This window comes from Colletes latitarsis, chromosome 12, assembly GCF_051014445.1.
Source record: "Colletes latitarsis isolate SP2378_abdomen chromosome 12, iyColLati1, whole genome shotgun sequence".
Taxonomy (NCBI): Eukaryota; Metazoa; Arthropoda; class Insecta; order Hymenoptera; family Colletidae; genus Colletes; species Colletes latitarsis.
This window is the reverse complement of record NC_135145.1, coordinates 4,857,106-4,865,374: the sequence shown is the minus strand read 5'-3', so window position 1 is coordinate 4,865,374 and position 8,269 is coordinate 4,857,106.

The following is an 8,269-nucleotide window of genomic DNA, read 5'->3' as shown; positions in this document are numbered from 1 at the left end:
AGGCCTTCTGTAACACAATTGTACAGCAAAGTATGAATATTTTGCGGACAGCTTACACGTTAACGCGCGCGTCAGCTGCTTATCTCGCGCTCCAGCGACAGTCTAGTGTGTTTGGAGGGGAGAGCTGGCTGGCTATTTAGCGCTCTAACCAGTGGACTGTAATTTCTTTCTGGTCCATGAGATTCGTTTCCTACGATCTCACCGACGCGCACAACCGGGTAGATGAAGTTTTCCTCCGATCTACCGGGTTCGCTCTCGCAATGCCACGGACGGGAAACCAAATGGAGGTTGCAAGTCTCCAAGAGGCTATATCCCGCGAGCACGCTCACCTGGCGAATGGCGTCTGGACACCACCAACGCAAGAGGACTTCCTGTCCTGGTTCGACTTCCTCGTCGGCTGCTCCTAAGGAGCGACCTGCGGCCTGCCTACACAGCTGCCTAGCCAGCGATTCCTTTCAATTAGGAATGCCCGACAGCCAGCCGTAGCGACCTCGACGGTGGCTCCTATAGTCCGAGGAACTGGCCTGCGGCTCGCCCGATTAGGACGAATTCCCCTGCTAACCTAACCACCCTACTTTTACAGCCCAGTGTGGTCGACTCACAGCTGGTAGTAGGTGTAGAGGTGGGAGGAAGGCTCTTCGAACCCTTTGCTCCACCGTACGCTTAGGCTCTACTTATTGTCCCATCACGACGGTATATTGGAACGGGTTCTCGGAGGCCCGATGCACGGAGAGCACCACGAGGTGATATCCTTCCTGAATATCTACCTTCCGGTTGCTCCTACGCCGTATAGCTCCAGACTGGTCGTTGGAACTTTCCACCCCACCGGTCGGTGTACTCTCTACGGTACACAGGACGGGTGGTTCCAGTGGGTTTCGTACGACCTCTATGAACGGTGAACTACCACCAGGTGATACCAGTATGCCAGTATCAGCCTTCCAGTAGCTCTAATTGGATAATCTATAAGGATAATTGGAAGAAGACTCAAGGCGATCCACACCGAGTCTTCAACGTCGCAGTCGCATCCACGACCGGCAACGTTCAATCACAATCCTGCGTCTATGATCGCTTCACACCTGGCGTGCCGTGCGATCGCTACAACGCCAGGCAGATTGTCCTATCTCTGGGAAAATCTGAAGTCACGATGACGAGATTTTCCAATAAATTGTTATCGCTGCGCACTTGCTTTGTATACTAAGAGGGTGCTTAGCTCACATTCTTCTGAGCCTTGATTGAAAACCGGAGCGAGATCGTCAATAGATCTGCTCTGGATCACCGACGGCTCATTACTGAACCGTGACGATCTGCAAGCAGCCACGTCCCTGGCTGGCTCCGTCGCGCAGTCGCAGAACTGGTTAGCGACGCATCGCGCTGCTGGGCCCTGGGCAGCTCCTCGCAGCGTGGCCACGGCGCGGTGCTGCCGCGTTTCGTCTATCGATCTTTCTTCGATACTTCACGTTCTCTCTCATTCTCGTCGCTAGCAACACAATTCCTAGAATTTCTCTCAAAACTCGAGAATTCCCGAGAAGCTAACTTGAAAGAACACGTAAATAGCCGCGGTATACGAATATGAACGATGGAAAATTTCCACGTCAGCACAACCATCCAGAATTACGCGAATTCAATATAGATACGGGCATCGCGGCCGAGTTTCTACGTCTCGGACACACGCGATATTTAAACACTAGCATAATGCTTCCTTGCTAGCTCCCTGCTCGCATACTATCACACTGCTTGCATACTAGCTTTCTGCTTGCTTACTAGGTAATTCGTTTCTAAACCAGCTTACTGCTTGCTTACTAGCTTACTGGTTGCTTACAAGCTTATTGCTAGCTTACTGGCAAACTGATTCCTTACTAGCTTCCTCCGCGCTTATTAGCTTACTGCTTGCTTAGTAATTTACTGGTTGCATACTAGCGTACTGCTTGCTAACTAGCTTTCTGCTTCCTTAATAGTTAATTGCTTTCCTACTAGCTCACTGGTTGCTGACTAACATACTGCTTGCTTACTAGCTTACTGGTTGCTTACTAGCTTCCTGCCTGCTTACTAGCTTACTGCTAGCTTACTCGCTTACTGCATGCCTACTAGCTTGGTGCTAGCGTTCTAGCTTACTGCTTGCTTACTGGCACACTGTTTTCTTACTAGCATACTGCTTCCTTAGTAGCTTCCTCCTCGCTAACTAGCGTACTGTTTGCTTACTAGCTTTCTGCTTTCTTACTACATCCCTGCTTTCTTCATGACTCGCTGCTATCTTACTAACTTACTACTCTCATACTAACCGAATGCTTCCTGCTCGCATACGAGCTTAACGTTTTCTTACAAACTTACTGCTTTGTTAATAGCTTACAGCTTTCTTGCTAACCTGTTGCTTGCTTTCCAGCTTCCTGCATGCTTTCTAGCTTCCTGCTTGCTTACTAACTTACGGCTTTGTTACTAGCTTACTGCTTCCTTACTAGCTCCTTACACGCTTACTAGCTCACTGCATCCTTACTAGCTTACTGCTTGCTTGCTACATTGCTGCTTGCTCACTTTCCTATTGCTTCCTTACTATACAACTGCTTTCTTACTAGCCTGCTGCTTGCCTACTAGCATACTGCTGTGTTACTAATTTACTGCTTGCTTACTAGCTTGCTGCTTCCGTAATAGTTCCTGCACGCTTACCAGCTTACTGCTTTGCTACAGACTTACTGCTTCCTTACTAACTGCAAATATTTACTAGCCTGCTGCTTGCTTACAAGCATACTGCTTTGATACTAACTTACCGCTACCTTACTCGCTTACTGCTTGCATACCAGCCCCCTGCTTGCTTTCTAGCAAACTGCATCCTTACCAGCTTCCTGCTTGCTTACTAGAAAATTGCTTTCTTACTAGCATGCTGCTTGCTTACTAGCATCCTTGCTTCTTACTAGCCGACTGCTTGCTTACTAGCATACTGCTTCCTCACAATCTTCCTCCTCGCTTACTAGACCGCTGCTTGCTTACTAGCTTACTGGCTGCGTGTTAGCTTACTGCTAGCTTAGTGTCTTAATGCTTGCTCATTAGTTTGCTGCTTGCTTAATAGCTTACTGCTAGCTTAATCGCTTAATGCTTGCTTACTAGCCTGCTGCTTGCTTACTAGCTTACTGCTTGCTTACTAGCTCACTGCTTCCCTACTAGCAAACTGATTTCTGACAAGCCTGCTGCTTGCTTACTAGCCTACTTTTTGCTTACTAGCTTACTGCATGCTTACTAGCATACTGCTTTCTTACTGGCTAATTACGTTCTTACTAGCCTGCTGCTTGTTACTAGCTCACTTGTATCTTACCAGCTTACTGATTCCTTACTAGCTTCCTCCTCGCTCACTAGCTCACTGCTTTCTTACTAGCCTGCTGCTTGCTTACTAGCATACTGTTTTGTTAGTAACTCACTTCTTGTATACTAGCATACTGCTTCCTTACTAGCATCCTGCACGCATTCCAGCTTACTGCTTTGCTACAAGATTACAGCTTTCTTACTAACTATCTGAATTCTTACAAGACTGTCAATTGCTTGCTAGCATACTGCTTCCTTACTAGCTTCCTGGTTGCTTACTAGCTTGCTGCTTGCTTTCTAGCTTAATGCTTGCTCACTCGCTTACTGCTTACTTACTAGCCCGCCGCTTGCTTTCTAGCTTACTGCTTCCTTACTAGCTTCTCGCTTGCTTACTAGCTCATTGCTTGCGATCAAGATTACTGCTTGCTTGCTAGCTTACACCATGCTTATCTAGCTTGCTGCTTGCTTTCTAGCTTAATGCTTGCTTGTTAGCATATTGCATTGTTACTAGTTCACTGCTTGCATACTATCTTACAGCATGCTGACAAGCTACTTTTTTTTTTTTTTTTTTTTTTTTTTTTTTGTCGTGGGGAAAATCTTCGAAAGACTCCCTTCCACCTCCTTGGGGAGAGGTGGGAGGGGTGTGTGGGATTCCCCGCGCCCGTACAACGACAGGCGCGGGACCTACCCACTAAAAACCCCACGGTGACCCTTCGGCACGCTTTGGGAGGATACCGGGAACCGCTCGAAGCATTCTTCCGGTATCCTCCCCGTGCCCGCGCTTTCGCGCCCATCCCCCGGGGGGACAATCGGTCCCCCCAGTAGACACACTGCCTCATAGCGGCGGGACGGGGCCACTCCATCCCGCCGCTATCCGTCCCGGGGCCGCGTTTAGTGGCGGCTGCGAGCCCCAACTCGCAACCGCCCGCGACCCCGTTTCCACCCCTCGGCGGCCGGGCGTTCATGGCCGCACCAGACCGCCGAGGGTGCCGCCCCTTGCGTCGGACCGGTAGGGGGAGGCTCTCCTACCCCCAACCGGTCCGACCCGGCGCCGCCTGGCGGGAGGAGGGTCCCCTCAGGACCCCCCTCTCAGCCTAGGTCATCCGCCACGCCGAGGCGGCCGCCCGCGACGCCTCGCGACCGGGCGACGACCTCGGGCCACCGCACGAGCGCGAGCTTCAGCGGCGCGCTGAAGCTCGCGCTCCCTCCCCGCGGCCTCCTTCTGCAACATTACGTTCTCGCAGAAGGAGGCCACGGCCCTCCACTTCTCCTCGCTGCCGAGCATGGCGCGCACCACGCCCGGCAGCGAGACATCCCGCCCGACGACGCCGACCAGGACACGGCGCTCCCCCTCCCACGCGGGGCATACCTCCAGGGTATGATCCGCCGTGTCCTGCTCAGCGTCGCAGTGGCAGCAACGCGCCGTCGGCTCCTTCCCTATCCGGCACAGGTATCTTCCGAAGCTGCCATGCCCGGAAAATACCTGTGCCAGCCGGTAGGTGAGGCTGCCATGGCCTCTGTCCAGCCACTCCTTCAGGAGTGGCCGAACAGCCCCGACAGTCCGGTGCCCCGCGGTTGGCAGAGCCAGCCGCTCCTGCCACGCGAGCAACACGGACTGCCGGGCCTGGCGCTTCAAATCGCCCCAAGCAGGTTCCTGCCCGCCCGGGACCGCCCCCATCCCCGCGCGACGGTCGACGCGGTGCCGGTACATCACCGCGTGCGACCGCGCGAGGAGGTCCATGGGCGGCATCCCCGCTAGAACCGTCGCCGCCTCATGTGACACGGTCCGATACCCGCGGACGACCCTGAGCGCCATGCGCCTCAGCATAGTCATGCTGCGCCGGGAGGCAGCCAGGTCGTCCGCCCAGACGGGGGCCCCGTATAGGGCCACCGACTAGCTGCTCGCTTACTTGCTCATTGCTTGCCTACTAGCTTACAGCTTGCTTACTAGCTTGCTGCGTGCTTTCTGCCTTACTGCTTGCTTACTAGCCTGCTGCTTGCTTTCTAGCTCACTGCTTGCTTACTAGATTACCGCTTGCTTACTAGCTTCCTGTTCGCTTACTAGGTCACTGCTTGCGTACTAGCTTACTGCTTGCTTACAAGCTAATTCCTTTCAAGCCAGTGTACTGCTTGCTTACAAGCTTACATGTTACTTACCAGCTTACAGCTAGCTTACTCTCCTCCGGCTTGCTTATCAGTTTACTGCTGGCTTATTAGCTTACTACTTGCTTACTGGCATAATACTTGCTCACTAGCTTGCAGCTCGATTTCTACCTCACTGCTTGTCCTGCTAACTTACTGCTTGCTTACAAGCTTACAGTTAGCTTAGTCGTTACTGCTTCCTTACGAGCTTCCTCCTCGCTTACTAGGACACTGGTTGCATACTAGCTTACTGCTTGCTTGCAAGCTAATTGCTTTTATGCCATCTTACTGCTTGCTCACTAGCACACTGCTTGCTTACAAGCTATTTGCTTTCATGCCAGCTTCCTGTTTGCTTACTAGCCTACTGGTTGCTTACTACCATACAGCTTTCTTGCTAGCTCACTGCATTCCTACTAGCTTCCTGCCTGCTTCCCAGCTTACTGCTAGCTTACTCGCTTACTACTTGCTTACTAGCATACGGCCTGCTTGCAAGCTTGCTGCTTTCTCACTGGCCTACTGCTTGCTTACTAGCTTACAGGTTGCTTACTAGCTTACTGCTTGCTTACAAGCATACTGCTTTCTTACTAGCTCCAAGCACGCTTACTAGCCCATTGCTTGCTTACAAGATAACTGCTTGCTTGCTAGTTTGCTGCTTGCAAATTAGCTATCTACTTCCTTACTAGTCTGCTGATGGCTTACTTGCTTACTGCATGCTTTCTAGCTTCCCCCTAGCTTACTAGCTCCCTTCTCGCTTACTATCTCATTGTCTGCTTACTAGCTTACTGCTTGCTTAATAGCTAACACCTTCTTATTAGCTTGTTACTTGCTCTCAAGCTTACTGCTTGATTGCTAGCTTCCACTTCGCTTACTAGCTCACTCCTTGCTTACTAGCTTACTGGTTGCTTACTAGCTTACTGCTTGTTTACTAGCATACTGCTTCGTTACTAGCTCCCTGCTCGCTTACTAGCTCACTTCATGCTTACTAGCTTTCTGCTAGCTTACTCGCTTAGTTTGGGCTTACTAGCCTGCTGCATGTTTACTAGCATACTGCTTTCTTACTAGCTAACTGTATTCGTTATAGCTTAATGCTTGCGTACTAGCATAGTGCTCCCCTAGTAGGGTCCTGTTCGCGTACTAGCTCACTGCTTGTCTTGTAGCTTACTGCTTGCTTAGTAGCATACTTGTTTAACTATCGCGTTTGTCCGAGGGGAAAAAACTCGGTCGCGATTCCTAATGCTAGTTCTGCGTACGCATTGTCTAGAAGGTCGGGCTGACGCCGAATTCCTTCGGTCTACAGACAATCAAAATCGCGGCTGTTTACGGGTTTTTGCTAGCTATCTTCGTTCACACAGTACATTCGAACACCTGTCTCCAAAGGTATTGTGTCGTTAGCACCGAGAGAGAGAGAAACGACCTATTAATTGAAGAGAGAGATCAATATCCGAAATCGTAACCGCACCGCGCCTGCGCGGCGCGGCGCGGTCTTCGCCTGTCGATCCTCGCTGATTTTCCTCACGGCTCACGGCTTTAGGGAGCTGACTGCGATCGAGAGCAGATCCTTTATCGATCCTCTCCGTCACAAGTACGCGCTCCAAAGAACTTGTATTACGCACGTTCTATGAAAGATTTTAGGACAATTTGAAATTAGGAAATCTTGTCTCACGGCAACAGATATTTCCGAGAAAATCTGCCTGACGTTGTAGCAGTTCGTGTGATTTAACGTTGCAGACGTTGCCGCGACCGCTACGTTCGGGACTCAGTACTGAGTACATTGAGTCCCTTAAAGCTAAAGGTTGAAGTCACTGGGGAGTAGATACCGATATACCGGTATCGCCTAGTGGTGAGCTCACCGAGCTAAACGGGATCAGAGAACCCACTCCGAAACCCGTCGGTTGTACCAGTGTAGCGTGCACCGATCGGTGGAGTTAAGGTTTCGACGACCCACCCTTTGCTATACGGCGACGGAGCAACCGGAAGGTAGATCCTGATATACTGGTATCGCCTCGTGGTGCTCACCGTGCAACGGGCTCCAGAGAACCCCCTCCAGAGACCCGACGCTTGTGCCAGTGTAGAGTACAGTGTACGGTGGAGTAAAGGGTTCGAAGGGCCTTCCTTCCACCTCTCCACCCACTACCCGTAACTGTGTAGTGTCCGAAGGGTGGTTGGAGTTGCTTGAAGCGCCCCACCCCCCTATTCCGGCAGGCCGCAGGCTGCTCCTGTGGAGCCGCCGTCGAGGTAGCCGCACTAGGCAGGGAGTTTTCTTGCGTCGGCGTCCCACGCCACCCGCACGGTGAGCGTGCTCACGGAAAATAGTCCTCTTGGAGCCTTACAACCTCCATTTGGGGCCCGTCCGTTCCAACGCTTGGCTAACTCGACAGAAACGAGGAAAACTTCGTCTGTCCGGTTGCACGCGTCGGTGATATCATTTAATTCAAATATCACCGACCAAAAAACAAATTAGTACAGTCCATTAATTACTACGCGAATCAGCAGTTAGCTTCTCCATCCAAGCACAACATATTGTCGCTTGGAACGCGGGGTAAGCAGCTGATAAGCGTCTAAACGTGGCAACGTGTCCGAATTTAAGATATTTACACATTCAGTAAACTTTTGTTACAGAATGCCACAACAGTAACGCCAAAGGGGACGTGACACGGCTGAAACGAGCCGACGTCAAAACTGAGTTTAATTTCCTTATTTCGTTTTCCACAAAATAGTATTTTTTAGTTTTGATACGTTTTTGTTTGTAATAAAAATAAGAAAACCTAATTGATACTTGTAACTATTTCTTTACCAGTCTATTCCTTCGTACGGACCCACGTTAGAACCCTTAGTA